Source organism: Lissotriton helveticus, chromosome 1_2 (genome assembly GCF_964261635.1).
Source record: "Lissotriton helveticus chromosome 1_2, aLisHel1.1, whole genome shotgun sequence".
Lineage (NCBI taxonomy): Eukaryota > Metazoa > Chordata > Amphibia > Caudata > Salamandridae > Lissotriton > Lissotriton helveticus.
Genome location: NC_136058.1, coordinates 359692528 through 359711125, shown reverse-complemented (window position 1 = coordinate 359711125; position 18598 = coordinate 359692528). Strand labels below are relative to the sequence as shown.

At 47.6% G+C, this 18598-nt stretch overlaps 1 protein-coding gene across 2 annotated transcripts in view; it reads right to left on the bottom strand.

Annotated features, from left to right (window-relative positions):
* Window positions 1-15288, bottom strand: part of LOC144805118 (acyl-coenzyme A amino acid N-acyltransferase 1-like) — a 73510-nt gene extending 58222 nt beyond the window's left edge. The window contains exon 1 of one of the 2 annotated variants that reach the window (XM_078671943.1): window positions 15247-15288. The gene's annotated coding sequence lies outside the window, so the exon portion shown is untranslated. Of the gene's footprint in view, window positions 1-15196 lie in introns of both variants that reach the window. The other variant, XM_078671944.1, reaches the window with a different exon arrangement.
* Between the last annotated feature and the right edge of the window lie 3310 nt (window positions 15289-18598).

Below are 18598 nucleotides of genomic sequence, written 5' to 3'. Positions count from 1 at the left end.
TTGCAGGTGCGAATGTCTTCCATCCCAAGATCTGACTATGTCCTTGGTGACTTTCCAGAAATTTGCAAATGGGAACTCTTTGGTGATGAAATGGCAGAGGTGTCTACTCTATGTTTATCCTCTTTTTCTGTTGATCCAGAAAGTTCCCTCCAAGTTCCAACTGGAGGGAGGAGAGTTGATGGTGGTGATCCCATTTTTGCCTAGAAGGTCTTGGCTTTCTCTTATGAAATCCCCAGTAATTTGGCCTCCTTGGTTACTTCCATTATTGTCTTGTCCTCTCAAAGATTCTCCTCTTCCTTTTCAGCTTCAGCTGACGGATTGAAAAGTCCAATCTTTTACCAAAACGTTTATCTTTGTCTAGGGTGGAGGTGATGCAGAAGTCTAAGAGATCTTGCACTTTGAAGTCCTGCACTAGAAGTATTTTCACACATGGTATTCTTCTTCTAACCTGTCTGCACCTGCTTCTAATTCCCTTTCGGTGTTACCGTTTCTTTTGGATGGTTTTAATTTAAACCGTTCTGTCTCAAACTATGTCTTAGGGGTTGTCCATGAAGACTTTTACTGAGGAATTTTGTGAGCCTTTATATCTAATGAATTCTGTTAATTCTAGTCTTTTTAAAATCGTTCCAGTGAGTTGACCTGTAAAGAATCCTATGTTCCCTTCCTGGGACCTCCCTACATTATTAAAGGCATTGTCACTTCATCCTTTGGAGCCCTTGGAGAGTGCTGACCTGTAGTTTCTATCGTTTTACGCCTAATTCCTAATATCCATTACATCAACTCGTAGGATTCTGAGATGTTGGAACTGTTTTGAAACCTGACCCTACCATTGTTCCTAAGGTCAACTCTACCTTTCATCAGGGACGTCATTTGAGGCTAGTCAGGAGTCGCAGCGGCGACCTCTAACTTGCTCCCTGCTACTCCTGGCACTTCATTTTCAATCCTTGGCCTCAAAGGAGGCAAAGGTATTGCCCCCTCCGAGGCAAAGGGTCTCAAAGGAAGTGCCAGGAGTAGCAGGGAGCAAGTTAGAGGTCGCAGCTGTGACCCCTAACTAGCCTCAAATGACGTCCATGCCTGTCATGAGTCTCAAGAAATAATTATTTCTTCCTTTTTTTCCTGCCCCAAGCAGTGCAGAGAAACAGTTGTTGAATACACTAGATGTCAAAAGAGCTTTGGGCCCAATTCACAGAACTAACTTAGAAAAAAATCCTAAACTTACTACTTTTGGTAGTCACAGAAAGTATCTAGTAGTCTTAAGTTAGGATTTTGTCCTAAATTAGGATTTTGCCTTAAATTAGGATTTTGTCTTAAATTAGGATTTTGCCTTAAATTAGGATTTTGTCTTAAATTAGGATTTTTGGCCTAAATTAGGATTTTGTCTTAAATTAGGATTTTGTCCTAAATTAGGATTTTGTCCTAAATTAGGATGTTGTCTTAAGGTAGGATTGTGTTTTATGTTAAACTGAAGTTTAACTTAAGTTTGTCTTAAAATTTAACTTAAGACAAAATCCTAATTTGAGACAAAATCCTAATTTAAGACAAAATCCTAATTTAGGACAAAATCCTAATTTAGGACAAAATCCTAATGTAGGATAACATCCTAACTTAAGACAAAATCCTAATTTAGGACAACATCCTACTTTAAGACAAATACCTATTTAAGCCAACATCCTAATTTAGGACAGAGAAATTTAAGACAAAATCCTAATTTAAGACAAAATCCTATTTTAAGACAAAATCCTAACTTAAGACTACAAAATGCCTTCTGTGAATACCAAAAGTAGTCATTTTAGGATTTTGTCTTAAGTTAGTTCTGTGAATCGGGCCCTTTATCACTAATGTTGAAAGATCGGAAGAGAACAGAAAGACTGATAGCTTGTTTGTGACTTTTGGAACGTCTGGCTTCTTCAATAACCCCCAGCAGATAGATCAAGTCTACTATCCTGTTGGCGTCACAGCACCTCACTTCAGATCTTCCTGTCCAGGAGAGGTCCCCAAGAAGGATGGCCATTACCTCGGAAGAGTTCCAGGGAGTATCAGACTAGAAGCCTGTTGAGCTGCCTCTTGGGCTTCAAAGCACACTTTCATGAAACATTATCTTCTTAATTCTGTTTCAGGTTTTCAGCTAAATTTGGGAACAGGCATGTTAAGTTCAACATTATGATGGAGTAGTGTGAGTTTTTTTTGTGCAGACATTGAAATTTGGTGTATTGCATAGTTAAGACTCTGTTCTGTGTTTGGGATGGGTCATGGACTTCAGCTTTTGTTTAGGTTAGGGTAGGCTGATTTGTAAAGCGCAACAGCTGCCCCAGCAAAGGGGCGTCCCGGCGCTGAAAGCAAAAAAGGCCACAGACAGCAGTTGGTTTACCTCATCAGGTGTGTCTGGGACGAGTACAAGGGACGTAAGGGTAATGCCCTGGTCACTTACCTCTAGCTTAATTAGATTTAGTCCATCTTGTCTTCAAACCCAGTCATTACATAGACCCCATTCTTTCTCCTTTCAGCCCTTTTTTTCTAAATTATTTTTATTCAGCTTGAAAACTCGGCAAAATAGCAATTAACAATTACATTTTCATGGATGTCGTTATGAGAAGACAAAAACAAAAAGAAGAAACTTTGAAAAATCATATATAGCTTAATGCATCACAGAAACAGAAGAATACAATACGCCTTTATCCAAAACAGTTCTGCAATCTCAGTTATTAATCCATTGCGTGAATGGAGCCCATATCTGTAACCCCCGCTCCCGGCTCCTCCTACCCCCCTCAGAAACAACGCTGATTCAAAATTATGAAGAGCTAAAATCCTTGCTCTCCAATTCACAAAAGTGGGGGCAACAGGATTAATCCATTCGGATGTAATACATGTACTTACTAATGACATTGCAATATATATTAGAGCCGAGGTATAACTTGTTCTAGCCAGTGGAGCATCGTTCTTTCAGCCCTTTGATGATGAAACTGGATATATACTGAGAGAGCCAGAAGTTCCTGCCCCCTTTAAGGAGCCCAGTTGGGGTGGGATACCTTACAATGTTCCTCCTGCTTTCTTCCTGCTGTGAGGTGTCATCGACTCATCTGCTGTGACTGTGACAAGGACGGAATGGACTAAGGGTAATGAATTACAAGTAAGTAACTGGGGTATTACCCAAGCCAGCTAAGCCTCACATATCAGATGCTCCTACACCAGCCTCTTCAACAACAGACTCTCCTGATCCAGACTCTCCTACACCAAACTCTCCTACACCAGACTCTCCTACAAAGGACTCCCCTACACACGACTCTCCTACACTGGACTCTCCTACACCAGACTCTCCTACACTGGACTCTCCTACAAAGCACTCCCCTACACCCGACTCTCCTACACTGGACTCTCCTACACCAGACTCTCCTACACTATACTCTCCTACAAAGGACTCCCCTACACCCGACTCTCCTACACTGGACTATCCTAAACCAGACTCTCCTACACCGGGCTCTCCTACACCAGACTCTCCTACACCAGACTTTCCTACACCAGACTCTCCTACACCAGACTCTCCTACACTGGACTCTCCTACACCAGACTCTCCCACACCAGACTCTCCCACACAGAACTCCCCGACACTCGACTCTCCTACACTGGTCTCTCCTACCCCAGGCTCTCCTACACCAGACTCCCCTACACCAGACTTTCTTACACCAGACTCTCCTACATCAGACTCTCCTAGACCAGACTGTCCTCCACTCTCTCCTACACTAGACTCTCCTATACCAGACTCTCCTACACCATACTCTCCTACATCAGACTCTCCTATACCATACTCTCTTACACCAGACTCTTACACCAGACTCTTACACCAGACTCTCCTACACCAGACTCTCCTACACCAGACTCTCCTACACCAGACTCTCTTACACCAGACTCTCCTACACCAGACTCTCCCACACCAGACTCTCTTACACCAGACTCTCTTACACCAGACTCTCCTACACCAAACTCTCCTACACTGGACTCTCCAACACCAGACTCTCCTACATCGGACTCTCCTACACCAGACTCTCCTACACCAGACTCTGTTACACCAGACTCTCCAACATTGGACTCTCCTACACCAGACTCCCTTACACCAGACTCTCTTATACCAGACTCTCTTACATCAGACTCTCCCAAACACCAGACTCTCTTACACCAGACTCTCATACACCAGACTCTCTTACACCAGACTCTCTTACACCAGACTCTCTTACACCAAACTCTCCTACATTGGACTCTCTTACACCAGACTCTCCTACATCAGACTCTCCTACACCAGACTCTCTTACACCGGACTCTCCTACATCAGACTCTCCTAGACCAGACTCTCCTCCACTGGACTCTCCTACACCAGACTCTCCTACACCAGACTCTCCTACACTGGACTCTCCTACACCGGACTCTCCTACATCAGACTCTAGTACACCAGACTCTCCTACACCAGACTCTCCTACACCAGACTCTCCTACACCAGACTCTCCTACACCAGACTCTCCTACACCAGACTCTCTTACACCCGACTCTCCTACACCAGACACTCCTACACCGGACACTCCTACACCCGACTCTCCTACATCAGTCTCTCCTACATCAGACTCTGGTACACCAGACTCTCCTACACTGGACTCTCCTACACCGGACTCTCCTACATCAGACTCTAGTACACCAGACTCTCCTACACCAGACTCTCTTACACCCGACTCTCCTACACCAGACTCTCCTACACCAGACTCTCCTACACCAGACTCTCTTACACCCGACTCTCTTACACCCGACTCTCCTACACTGGACTCTCCTACACCAGACTCTCCTACATCAGACTCTCTTACACCGGACTCTCCTACACCAGACTCTCCTACACCAGACTCTGTTACACCAGACTCTCCAACATTGGACTCTCCTACACCAGACTCCCTTACACCAGACTCTCTTACACCAGACTCTCCTACACCAGCCTCTTCAACAACAGACTCTCCTGATCCAGACTCTCCTACACCAAACTCTCCTACACCAGACTCTCCTACAAAGGACTCCCCTACACATGACTCTCCTACACTGGACTCTCCTACACCAGACTCTCCTACACTGGACTCTCCTACAAAGCACTCCCCTACACCCGACTCTCCTACACTGGACTCTCCTACACCAGACTCTCCTACACTATACTCTCCTACAAAGGACTCCCCTACACCCGACTCTCCTACACTGGACTATCCTAAACCAGACTCTCCTACACCGGGCTCTCCTACACCAGACTCTCCTACACCAGACTTTCCTACACCAGACTCTCCTACACCAGACTCTCCTACACTGGACTCTCCTACACCAGACTCTCCTACACCAGACTCTCCCACACAGAACTCCCCGACACCCGACTCTCCTACACTGGTCTCTCCTACCCCAGGCTCTCCTACACCAGACTCCCCTACACCAGACTTTCTTACACCAGACTCTCCTACATCAGACTCTCCTAGACCAGACTGTCCTCCACTCTCTCCTACACTAGACTCTCCTATACCAGACTCTCCTACACCATACTCTCCTACATCAGACTCTCCTATACCATACTCTCTTACACCAGACTCTTACACCAGACTCTTACACCAGACTCTCCTACACCAGACTCTCCTACACCAGACTCTCCTACACCAGACTCTCTTACACCAGACTCTCCTACACCAGACTCTCCCACACCAGACTCTCTTACACCAGACTCTCTTACACCAGACTCTCCTACACCAAACTCTCCTACACTGGACTCTCCAACACCAGACTCTCTTACACCGGACTCTCCTACACCAGTCTCTCCTACACCAGACTCTGTTACACCAGACTCTCCAACATTGGACTCTCCTACACCAGACTCCCTTACACCAGACTCTCTTACACCAGACTCTCCTACACCAGACTCTCCAACACCAGACTCTCTTACACCAGACTCTCATACACCAGACTCTCTTACACCAGACTCTCTTACACCAGACTCTCTTACACCAACCTCTCCTACACTGGACTTTCCTACACCAGACTCTCGTACATCAGACTCTCCTACACCGGACTCTCTTACACCGGACTCTCCTACATCAGACTCTCCTAGACCAGACTCTCCTCCACTGGACTCTCCTACACCAGACTCTCCTACACCAGACTCTCCAACACTAGACTCTTCTACACCAGACTCTCCTACACCAGACTCTCCTACACTGGACTCTCCTACACCAGACTTTGCTACATCAGACTCTCCTACACCAGACTCTCCTACATCAGACTCTCCTACATCAGACTCTCCTACATCAGACTCTCCTAGACCAGACTCTCCTCCACTGGACTCTCCTACACCAAACTCTCCTACACCAGACTCTCCAACACTAGACTCTTCTACACCAGACTCTCCTACACCAGACTCTCCTACACCAGACTCTCCTACATCCGATTCTCCTACAACTGACTTTCCTACACCAGACTCTCCTACACCAGACTCTCCTACATCAGACTCTCCTACACCAGACTCTCCTACATCAGACTCTTCTACACCATACTCTCCTACACCAGACTCTCCTACACCAGAATCTCCTGCACTGGACTCTCGTACACCCAACTTTCCTACATCAGACGCTCCTACACCACACTCTCTTACACCCGACTCTCCTACACCCGACTCTCCTACATCAGACTCTCCTACACCAGACACTCCTACACCCGACTCTCCTACATCAGTCTCTCCTACATCAGACTCTGGTACACCAGACTCTCCTACACTGGACTCTCCTACACCGGACTCTCCTACATCAGACTCTAGTACACCAGACTCTCCTACACCGGACTCTCCTACACCAGACTCTCCTACACCAGACTCTCCTACACCAGACTCTCCTACACCCGACTCTCCTACACCAGACTCTCCTACACCAGACTCTCCTACACCCGACTCTCCTACACCCGACTCTCCTACACCTGACTCTCCTACATCAGACTCTCCTACACCCGACTCTCCTGCACTGGACTCTCCTACACCCGACTCTCCTAATCCAGACTCTCCTACATACAGCCTCTTATGTTTGAAATATTTCTGCTGCAAAAAAAGTTCTCTGCATAGTGCTGCACTGCTCCTTGAGGCTAGGTCCGCTCTATACCATACAGAATAAGACCTTTTTTATGTTACTCCTGAGCCTTGAATCCCTACTGGATTTTAACCTGCCGTTCTGCGGTGTTTATTCCCTTGGTGCAGTTCTTTTCTATCAACATTTCTTTCATTCCTACCTGTAGCATTAATAGGGGCTGTCCCTTGTGCCCTGTTTTATTTGCCCTTTTCATAGAACCCCTGGCGATAGCTATCAGACAAAAAATGGCACGTACTGCCCCCCTTCAAGGCATGACCAACTTAAAACTCTATGCCGACGATATCATTCTTTTTTTAAACCCCATGGAAAGCACGCAGGAGGAAATATTAGGGATCTTTTCGGAATTCCAGGTGATTGGGGGCTATAAAATAAATAAGGCCAAAACCGAAATCTGGTCATGCAATTGTTCCGCTGTGACGCTATTGCCAAACCTTAGGTTAGTATATAATGCCTGCCCGAAGAGATATTTAGGGATTTATGTGACCGAAAGAGTTGAGGATTTATTCCATTTGAACTTTATCCCCTTGATACAAAAAGTTAAACGTCTTTTAACGCAATGGAATCTACTCCCACTATTAATCCTAGGTCGAGTGGCACTCATTTGTATGTCTATTTTGCCTTTATTTAACGTTCTATTTGCAGCTGCCCCATGCGTATTACAGTTGTCTTTTTTGAAGGAGATAGACGGTCTGTTTTCATCCTTTTTATGGGCCAATAAGACTCCAAGACTAACACTAAGCACTTTAAATTTCCCTATTGTGCAGGGAGGACTGTCCCTTCCAAACTTAAGAGAGTATTATCATGCACATTTTGCACACAATACTTATAGAGTTTATTGCCAGCCATACTCTCTAGAGATGGATAATTTTTTTATAGAAAACATGTTAATGGAGTATAAAATCCCAGATCCAATGAGAATAGTTAAGTATCCTAAGAAAATGCGGTATAAGGTACTCCAGTGGAGTTTTAAACAAAAAACTCAGTTAGTATTTTTTGGTATCCCCAGAGTAAATGGTTCAACGAGGCTGTCTTATCTCTATACCGGTAAAGATAAATTGTTACCGACTGGTATCTTAAGAAAATGGGAGGAGAATGGATACACGCAAGTGAGAGAGTTTCTTAGCTTAGACTCCTGGAAAAAATGTTCAAGATAGAAATTGGGCTTCTTCATTCAAAGGATGCGCTCAAATGGTCTTTTATTAACACAAAGCACTTTTCAGATAATAACGATGCTGGCACTCTAACAGCAAGTTTAGAGATAACCGAAGCTCTCAAATCCCCTATAAAACGGTCAGCAAGCGCATGGATGAAAATCTTTAAGAATGACAAATCCACTCCCATTTACGAAAAAATACGAGACAGATGGTGGAAAAAAGAAGGCTTACAGTTCCCAAAAATAACTTGGAACAGAATTAATAAACTTAACGCTACAGTAATTAGAGGTGCCAATTTTAAACGTATGCAATTTTATACGAAATGGCTAATCTATAGGACCTCTTCTAATTTGCATAATGTATATCCTCAAATTGAGGATAGGTGTTTTCATTGTGCTAAGGAAGGAGGAGGCACCTGGTCACACATTGTCTAGGACTATCTTAAAATTGGGAACCTATGGGAGGAAATTCAAAAATATCTTAGAATTACCATAGGTCAATACATCTCAATCAATAAACATATCGCAGTCCTTGGATCCTCTCCAAATGTAACAAAAAGAATGCCTATTTATTTCCGCCCTAGTTGCAAGATCTTTAATCCTGCAAAACTGGCATAGTGACTTCATACCTTCCTTTCAAGCATGGAAAGCAAAGCTCATTAAAATTAAAGAATTAGAGAGAAGATATGCATTAAGATCAGGATCATTTAGAAAATTTGAGAAACGATGGAGCTCCATAGGGAATAAGTCTGGGCTATGGCTAACCAGTTTGTTGGTAGAGAAATCGTGCAATATATGTTTTTTTGCGAAGAGAAGTTATGGGACTCTAAGCACATTATGCACACCCCTTAAAGACTGTTTTTCGTGTATGCTTTTACTATGCTCTTAACCCTATTGTATATTAAATGCTTATGCACTTTATTCTATTTAGATATGGGTCTTTTCCTACCTGAACAATTGTGCAAATTACCACCTTTTATGTATAATCTGTGCTTCTAGACATTCTAACTGTTGCATTTTTTTTTAGATTGGCCTATTTATATATCTTTGGCACATTGCCAATTGGAATTCATTTTGAGCACTTATGCACTTTGCACTATTACGCTTTACTTTGTATTTGCATATTGTATTTTGAGCTGAACTCTCAATAAAAAAATATAAAAAGAAAAAAAATGTCTTTCTTTCCTTGCTTCAGTATCAACTAATGAGGGCAAAGGGACTGCAGCAAACAAGCCAGTGAAGGCACTTTGTGACCAAAGAGGTAATGTTTAACAGACTGACCTTGAAAGTTTGCAAGCACACACGCACACAGACAGACAGACACACACACAAGAGACCTGTTAGAGGTGTAAAATCATCTATTGTGTCAGTCGACAAAGGACATCCTGCTGTCATGGGCTTCTTGGCCTTTTAATGGCATTTAATACTGCGGTTTGTCCACACTCCAGACACACTGGAGCTCAAGCACTAGGGGCAAATGTACTACAATTTGATGCAGGGCCTTTTCGATAAAAAGGTTGCAGAAATTCTGCCCTATCTAACTCTAGAAGAATTTTGCGCCTCTGTTGCTGCCCTGAGACGTCCAAACTATGTGGCATATTATCAAGAATGGTGTTAAAAAGTTATCGCCGGTTTAGCGGCAGAAAACTGCCGCTAAAGCAGCGATAATGGGCTTGATAATATGTCCTTGTGAATTCCCATAGAAGCCCATGTTCTGGTGTGTATGCAGACACCCTCTGCTACCATGTACCACAATCTCACCACTGAGACATCCATGTGGTTCTCACTGTCACTGTCTCTGTCCTGCCCTGGGATGGAGCACTGTCTGAGCCCTCCTCTGTCCTGACCTGTGCCCTCCTGCCCTGTGATGGAGCACTGCCTGAGCCCTCCACTGTCCTGAACTGTGCCCTCCTGACCTGTGATGGAGCACTGTCTCCACCCTCCTCTGTCCTTACCTGTGCCCTCCTGCCCTGTGATGGAGCACTGTCTGAGCCCTCCACTGTCCTGACCTGTGCCATCTTGCCCTGTGATGGAGCACTGTCTGAGCCCTCCTCTGTCCTGACCTATGCCCTCCTGCCCTGTGATGGAGCACTGCCTGAGCCCTCCACTGTCCTGAACTGTGCCCTCCTGACCTGTGATGGAGCACTGTCTCCACCCTCCTCTGTCCTTACCTGTGCCCTCCTGCCCTGTGATGGAGCACTGTCTGAGCCCTCCACTGTCCTGACCTGTGCCCTCTTGCCCTGTGATGGAGCACTGTCTGAGCCCTCCTCTGTCCTGACCTGTGCCCTCCTGCCCTGTGATGGAGCACTGCCTGAGCCCTCCACTGTCCTGACCTGTGCCCTCCTGACCTGTGATGGAGCACTGTCTCCACCCTCCTCCGTCCTTACCTGTGCCCTCCTGCCCTGCGATGGAGCACTGTCTGAGCCCTCCACTGTCCTGACCTGTGCCCTCTTGCCCTGTGATGGAGCACTGTCTGAGCCCTCCTCTGTCCTGACCTGTGCCCTCCTGCCCTGTGATGGAGCACTGCCTGAGCCCTCCACTGTCCTGACCTGTGCCCTCCTGACCTGTGATGGAGCACTGTCTCCACCCTCCTCTGTCCTTACCTGTGCCCTCCTGCCCTGTGATGGAGCACTTTCTGAGCCCTCCACTGTCCTGACCTGTGCCCTCTTGCCCTGTGATGGAGCACTGTCTGAGCCCTCCTCTGTCCTGACCTGTGCCCTCCTGCCCTGTGATGGAGCACTGTCTGAGCCCTCCACTGTCCTGACCTGTGCCCTCCTGACCTGTGATGGAGCACTGTCTGACCCCTCCACTGTCCTGACCTTTGCCCTCCTGCCCTGTGATGGAGCACTGTCTGAGCCCTCCGCTGTCCTGACCTTTGCCCTCCTGCCCTGTGATGGAGCACTGTCTGAGCCCTCCTCTGTCCTGACCTGTGCCCTCCTGCCCTGTGATGGAGCACTTTCTGAGCCCTCCACTGTCCTGACCTGTGCCCTCTTGCCCTGTGATGGAGCTCTGTCTGAGCCCTCCTCTGTCCTGACCTGTGCCCTCCTGCCCTTTGATGGAGCACTGTCTGAGCCCTCCACTGTCATGACCTGTGCCCTCCTGACCTGTGATGGAGCACTGTCTGACCCCTCCACTGTCCTGACCTTTGCCCTCCTGCCCTGTGATGGAGCACTGTCTGAGCCCTACGCTGTCCTGACCTTTGCCCTCCTGCCCTGTGATGGAGCACTGTCTGAGCCCTCCTCTGTCCTGACCTGTGCCCTCCTGACCTGTGATGGAGCACTGTCTGACCCCTCCACTGTCCTGACCTTTGCCCTCCTGCCCTGTGATGGAGCACTGTCTCTCCCTTCTCTGTCCTGACCGACGCTGTACCACTATCTCGTCCCTTCTCTGTCTCAGCTATGACTTTCACGCACATTTTGTCTGTTTACATTCCCAAAGTTTGTCCATGTCCTCAAAAGATAGGTTTATAGCGCCTAAAGGGTGGAGAGCGCCTGGCAGAGAGCGCTTTCGACAATGTGCACAGTGCCCCAAGAGGGGCAGCCTTCACGCTCTCCCAGAGCTGAGATTCAACGCACTCTCAGACACACCTCTGCCCTGGCTAGCAGTGGGCACCAGCATAGTGCCCGCGATGCCCTCTGAGCTGTCTCAGTGACACGCGTCTCGCGCTGTAGATGCCTCTGATGATAGGGTGAGGCACAGGCAGTGCTTGTGACGGGATCCGTTTGAATTGAATCTCACCCTTCTTTGAAGGTGGATTGTCTCCGGGCTAATGCACCTGCTGCAGAGATCTGTGGGCTCGATTCACAGAATGAACTTAAGACTAAATCCTAAACTTACTACTATTTGGTATTCACAGAATGCACTTACTACTTTCGGGCTTCACAGAGTGAACTTACTACTTTCGGGATTCACAGAATGAACGTACTACTTTCGGTATTCACAGAATAGATTTAAGACTACTAACTTTACGTCCACACTCGGGCCGGAAATTCCGGCCCGGAGGCGGAGCTTCCGGCTTGGGGGCAGAGCTTGCGACCCGGAGGCGGAGCTTCCGGCCCGGAGGCGGAGCTTGTGGCCCAGAGGTGGAGATTTCAGCCATGGCTAAATCCCCACCTCTGAGCCGGAAGCCCTGCCTCCAAGCTGCAAGCTCCGCCTCCGGGCCTGAAATTCCGACTCCGGCCCGCAAGCTCCGCCCCCAAGCCAGAAGCTCCACCTCCGGGCCGGAATTTCCGGCCCGAGTGCGGACGTAAAGTTAGTAGTCTTAAATCTATTCTGTGAATACCGAAAGTAGTAAGTGCATTCTGTGAATAACAAATAGTAGTAAGTTTAGGATTTAGTCTTAAATTCATTCTGTGAATCGGGCCCATCGTAACTAACGCCTCGAGTCCTTGGCGGGCTGGCTCGGCATGTCATGCTTCTACGGTGGATACAATCGGGAGATTTAAGGTGGGAAACGTCAACAACGTGCACTGATTCCATAGAGGTAGTTCAGGTTAAATTACCAATCACTAATGCTGTCAAATATAAGGGACCCTCTATACGGGTTAAAAACCAGACCAGCCTCGCCGATGCCCGGGGAGTCCTGAGGTTGGTCAGATAAGAAGAACTCTATCTCCCCTCCCCCACGTCGGATGGTCTGTACATAACATGCCACATATGCACTCATTCCAGTGCATGTGTTAGCTCAGCAGGTTCAGCTCCAGCTGCATGCATCTGCTTGGTAATTATTTGCCTAACTCTTTGTTCTATTGCCCCATTGGGTTACCCTGCCTCCTGCTGAGGTCGACGTGTACCCTCAAGTCCCAGGTAGCTCAGTGGGTTGCATGCTGGGTGATGAGGTGATAAGCTGTATATGTAAAAACTCAATCACGTTTTCTTGCAATGTTGATCCTTCTACTCTGTACCTCATAAGTATCTTTCGATTGGGGAACAGGTACGGATGAACGAGTTGGATTTTTTTTTTTTTATAAAATGGGACAGGTATACATACACAAACCATGAAAATGACATCAGTCTCAAAATGCATGGATGTTTACCTAAACAACAGAGAGGTATAGACTGAAGCATGGAATGCATTTACTATTCTTCCCCAGTTAAGCAACTAGAACTTACCGCCACCAAAAAGTAAGAGCAATGAAAATTGGAATGCCTGTATTTCCTCTTCTATCAACCCCATAAAGCATAGTGGGTCACGTGACCCCTCCGCCCAGTGATCGGGGACCCAGTAATTAGCTGATCATACAACCTAAAAATTAAAGAATTTTCCAGTCCCTGGGCAGAATGTCAGAGGCCTCATTTTTAATAACGTAAAGCGTTCTGAGAGGAAGTTTTTACTGGAACACAAGGTGTTAATACCTATAAAGACATCCTTTGCAAATCACTACTGCTGGAGACAGAGGTGAAAATTAGGGGAGAAGGGGGGCACCTCGAAAAATAAGGGGGATATTACCAAACTCTGTCTCATTGAGTGATCTCCCCACGCCCCCCCAGTCTGATCCCAGTGAGAGAGCGCAAACTGATATAAATATATGAGTACATCACACTTACCTATAGAGAGCATAATTCATGAAGAGAAATGCCATGAGTGCTAATAGTATCTGAAATTATATTCTAAATGTATAGCTAATATAGAGATTTAAGTAGAAGTGGAACTAATACAGAAATGTGTGACATTATATGATTTTATTAGACGTGATTATTTTGAATCTATGTCGTGTAGCTGTTAACATATAAGATGGTCTGTGGTAAAACGCAGAACGTGGTAGGCCTCAGGGCCAGAGCTGGAGCTAAAAGGGAAGGTGTTTCTTTTCACGACACAGATTGTTTAACGTTTTTGGTCATTGCATTAATGGGCCATGATTTAGAGTAATGTTTTCTAAATAATAGAATAAGAGTTTTAACATGCTTTAATTAAATGAAGAAATTGAATGCTATAATCATAATGTGAAATATTGTAGGCCTGAAATGTTTTAGCATTGATTTACACGTACATGTCTGGGCTGAGAAATGTTGCAAGCCTTTTTAGTAGTCTATGAGAGTTGGGTTCTTGGCGGCAGATATCTGTCTGCAACAGGAAAGGGGGGATCCAATTATAAGTGAATGAATAGAGGCCTGTTCAGTAGACGGCCCAGACATGGAGGAGGGTTCTGGAATGTTTAAGGGGTATCAGCGGGCCGGAGAAGAGACTGAGAAGCAAGGTCAACTCTAACGTCTGAGGCCCAATACAAAGCATCATGGAAAAAGCCTGAAGTTGCACCACGTGAGAGGCGTTTCGCAAGGGGCGTCTCAAATGTTGTTGACTGTTTTGTATTAGGGACAGCACCCCTGGGTGGAGTTAGAGCAGAGACCTGAGGACCCTTTAGAGAGCGGATGGGTAGGCAGTGAGGGGTCATGACTGGAGAACTTTAGGTTTTCACCAAGAGACTTAGAGTGGGTGACTTCCCTTGGGGGTCATTCATTGCTGACACCTTTGTTAGGTTGGGATTTGGTTAAGTAGGGATACCATCTAGAACAGGGTAGGGACGCCTAACCTGTGTTTGTTTTCCTCCAACCTAAATGAAGGAGAGATATGCGTCTATGCTGATAGCTTTGCTATTTTTAGAACTTGTGTTAGTGATTTCTGTTGCTCGTCTGAGGGCTTTTCGAGAGCACATGTATGTAATTGGACCTGTGTATCTCGTGAATCTCATTCTGAGATGCTTGTATTTGCAGCTCATTATATCTTTACAATAAACTTTTGAAACCTAGAAGTTGTCCGTGATCTTTGAGAGTAGAGTCCTTTCTTGGGTGAACTAATTTGCAGATAGGTGTACTGTTTCCTTCCAAGACAGGCAATAAAGGTTCAGTCGACCAGATCGAGGTTTGGATCAATAGATATAAGGTATCGATCAAAATCTCGCCCTTTCACCAGCCAGGAGGAATCTAATAAAACCAGGCGTTTCCCCGCAGCCCCTGTACCTGTGTCCGGAGCTCGTGGGAGCCGCAGCTGAGTGCCAGGGCAGCCGCAGGAGGGCGGTGCCACCCTCCGACCAAAGTCTGCCAGGGCGTCACTGACAGGGGCTCAGTTCATGGAAAGAGTGACTGGCAGACGTCATGACCCAGCCGGGGCGGGCTCGGTGACCCCCGCGGGACAAGCTTCAAGGAATTCTGTTACTAGTTACTGAAAAGGGTGCCCAGACGGTTGCGACATTTATGTGTTTATTGCAGAACCTTTAGCTGTCGTTCTGCGCTATACTACCCAACCCGATTTACACCAGGCGAGATTAAGGGAGCCCGGAGCGAGCGGGCCGGACCCCGCCACAAGAGGTCGAGAGCTCCCCCGCGGAGCAAAACGTGGAAAAAAAGGGAACAAATGATGCATCTTACACCGGGCCGGGGCAGGAGTGAAGTATGACAACACTTTAATGACTTGTCCAAGGGACAACGATGACTACATTGAGCATTTGCTCAAAAATGCCATGTAGGGAATTCAAGCCCATTGGGTTTACAAAAGGGCACGCCCCACTATCAAATGGATTTTACATGGTCAGCGACTAGCTGCCGCCTCCCCCCCAAACCGGCACCCAACACCCAGGAACGTGGACACGAGACGTCTTTACTTTTTGGAAGGCAGGCGCTAGTCGCCCGGCCGTATTTATTAAAGTATGAAATTAAAAAAGGTTTTTTAATTGCATGATCAACAGTTTATACAAAAATCAGCAGGACATTATATACAAAATTATTATCAACAAGTTTGAGAGCCTGACCTTAACAAAACTCTAATACATGTTGTTTCCTAACCGAGTCTAAACATCCTCATCTTGATTTTTGTACATTTCTGGCCATATGGCAGGGTCACTACCGGTGTCAGGTCCTACAAGCTGCGCCTCCCCATGAGACGTGCGCATGCGCAGTGTTACCCCGGGAATTGCCCGGTCTACGCCCTGAACTCCATTTACCCACTGAAGGAGGGCCCTTACTCTGCGCCAGCCGGTGACGTCATGAGTATACGCGCGCAGGGTGGCTACCAGCCTAAGGAAAGCGTGAACTACTCCTACCCGCGCTCCTTTGCAGCATGAATTACCTTGCCCCTGGAGTTCTAGGAGTGGCCCGCAGGCCCCTCCCCCTGGGCGGGAACCTCCATAGGATGATGCCCGCCCCCTCAGACCTCAAATATGTGCTCACCGATAATGACCTTACCGCCACAGGCCAGCATTGTTAACCGACGATCTGGCCTCCCCCCTCTACCCCTTGCCTAAGAAACCCTCCTACTCGCAAATCCCTCTAGCCAGGCCCAGATATTGTCAGACCACAGGACATTCCCTTCCTCATTTAAGTGAACCCCGTCCCTCAAGTAATACCTGTCGCCCCAAATACACCCATGAGGTATTGACTGTAACAGGGGGGCTCGAAACAACCTATCCAACCGTGTGTTGATCCTCTTTACCGAGTGATTCAACGCCCTGACCGAGTCCCGACCCCCGCCACTGTAATCGGGGTATGAGTTGCGACCATACTAGTGTGCAACCCTGGCAGGTCCTGGCCATCCACCCCGCCGTTGAGATAATCTCCTCGATCAGAATGCGCCTTCCCAGTGTGGCCAAATCATTCTCCCCAAGGTGAAGTATCACCACTGACGGGGGAGATTGCCGGCGCGCTAAAAGCCCCTGGAAGAAGCCCCTAAACTGGTTGAGACACAGCCCCCCTCTCCCGAAGAACGTGATGTCCAACCCCAGTTGCGCCGCCCTTTTCCCCCTGTCACCTGACATAAATACGCATTCTGCTCGTCTTACATAAGAGTGACCCACAATCCAAAAACTTTTCTTCATTGTTTCCTGGCTGCAGCTCCGTGCTGATGTATGTTGTCGGTGCCCGACGACAAATTCCTCCCCTGCGTAACAGGTCTGAGAAACTGTAAGAGAGCGGAAACAAACCAAGCGTGAGTGCCCTGTAATCACAGCATGTCAATTCGTACATAACGTTTGTAACATTCAGAAGACCATCTCCCAATTGTCTTCACTCTCTCCACTGGGAGGCCCCCCGCCACCGCCTCAGTTGCTGCCCCAATCCTAAAGGAATGAGAGCCAAACTCTTTAGGGTCAAGACCTGCTTTCCTGACCACCATCTCCAATACCCTCCTGAATTGGTACCTGGTCAAGGGGTTACCGTCAGCATGACAGAGCAGTGCCCTGCCCGCTGTGCCCACCAGCTGCCCGTGCAATAATTCCACGTGCCTCACTGGGCAGCAAGGGTTGGCGGGGGCCCGTTGGAGGACTATGGTGTGGCCCCTAGACTCCTGGTCGGTCTTTGACTTCTGAATCGTCACCCACATGGTGTCCTCCCTTATCGTCACACTAGCCCTTTGCAAGCCGCCCAGTAGGTCTGACTTGGAGCCTGCCACAAGTTCGCTAATTCTCAGCGCCCCATAGAATGCCAAGGAGAATGCTGCCTTAAAAATAAGTACCTCCCACTCCGAGCTACAAACAGTGTCCAGCGCGCCCAGTAACGCTGTCAGCCGCGCTAATCCTATGGGCTTTCTCTTATCTTTATGGTGGCCCTGAATACGGCGCCAACCCCTCAAAGCCTTACGCACCATAAAGGTATTAGTGGGATCACGCAAGCCCCTAGCTTGAGCGTAGAATGACACCGCTGCCCTATGTCTGTTTGCCGCTGCCACCGAGCGCCCCTCCTTATGCATCCATTCTAGATAGGCCGCAAAGCCATCCTCCTGCGCCCATAGCACCTCCCATTGTTGCCCCAAAAAGGAACAGTAAGACAAAAACGCCCCTTCGTAAGCCGTCCTGGTCCTGGGGGCTAGGCTAGCGACCACGAGGTCCTGTAATCTGGGGCACCAATCTGCCAAAGTACTGCTGGGAAGTGCGCTGGCGAGGGGTCTGCTGTAGGAAGATGCTCCCTGAAAACCTGCATTTTGAAGCGAGAGAGGGAGTCAGCTGCATTGTTCAGAACACCAGGGACATGTTTGGCCTTAAACACGACATTCAATTTAAGGCACTGCAAAACAATTTCTTTGATCAGACGGAGTATGAAAGGACACCGTGCTCCCTGCTGGTTGATACATTCCACAACCGTCATGTTGTCTGACCAAAACACCACTGATTGATTACATAGGTGTTCGGGCCAGACCATCAATGCCACCCATATTGGGAAGAGTTCCAGGAAGCCAATATTGGTGGTCAGACCCCATGTTCTCCATACCTCCGGCCACTGTTGAGCGACCCACCTGTTCCCTAGGATGGCGCCAAAGCCCACACTACCAGCAGCATCGGTCCACAGGCCCAACTCTGCTGATGTTGTGAGCGGGCCGGGCCAG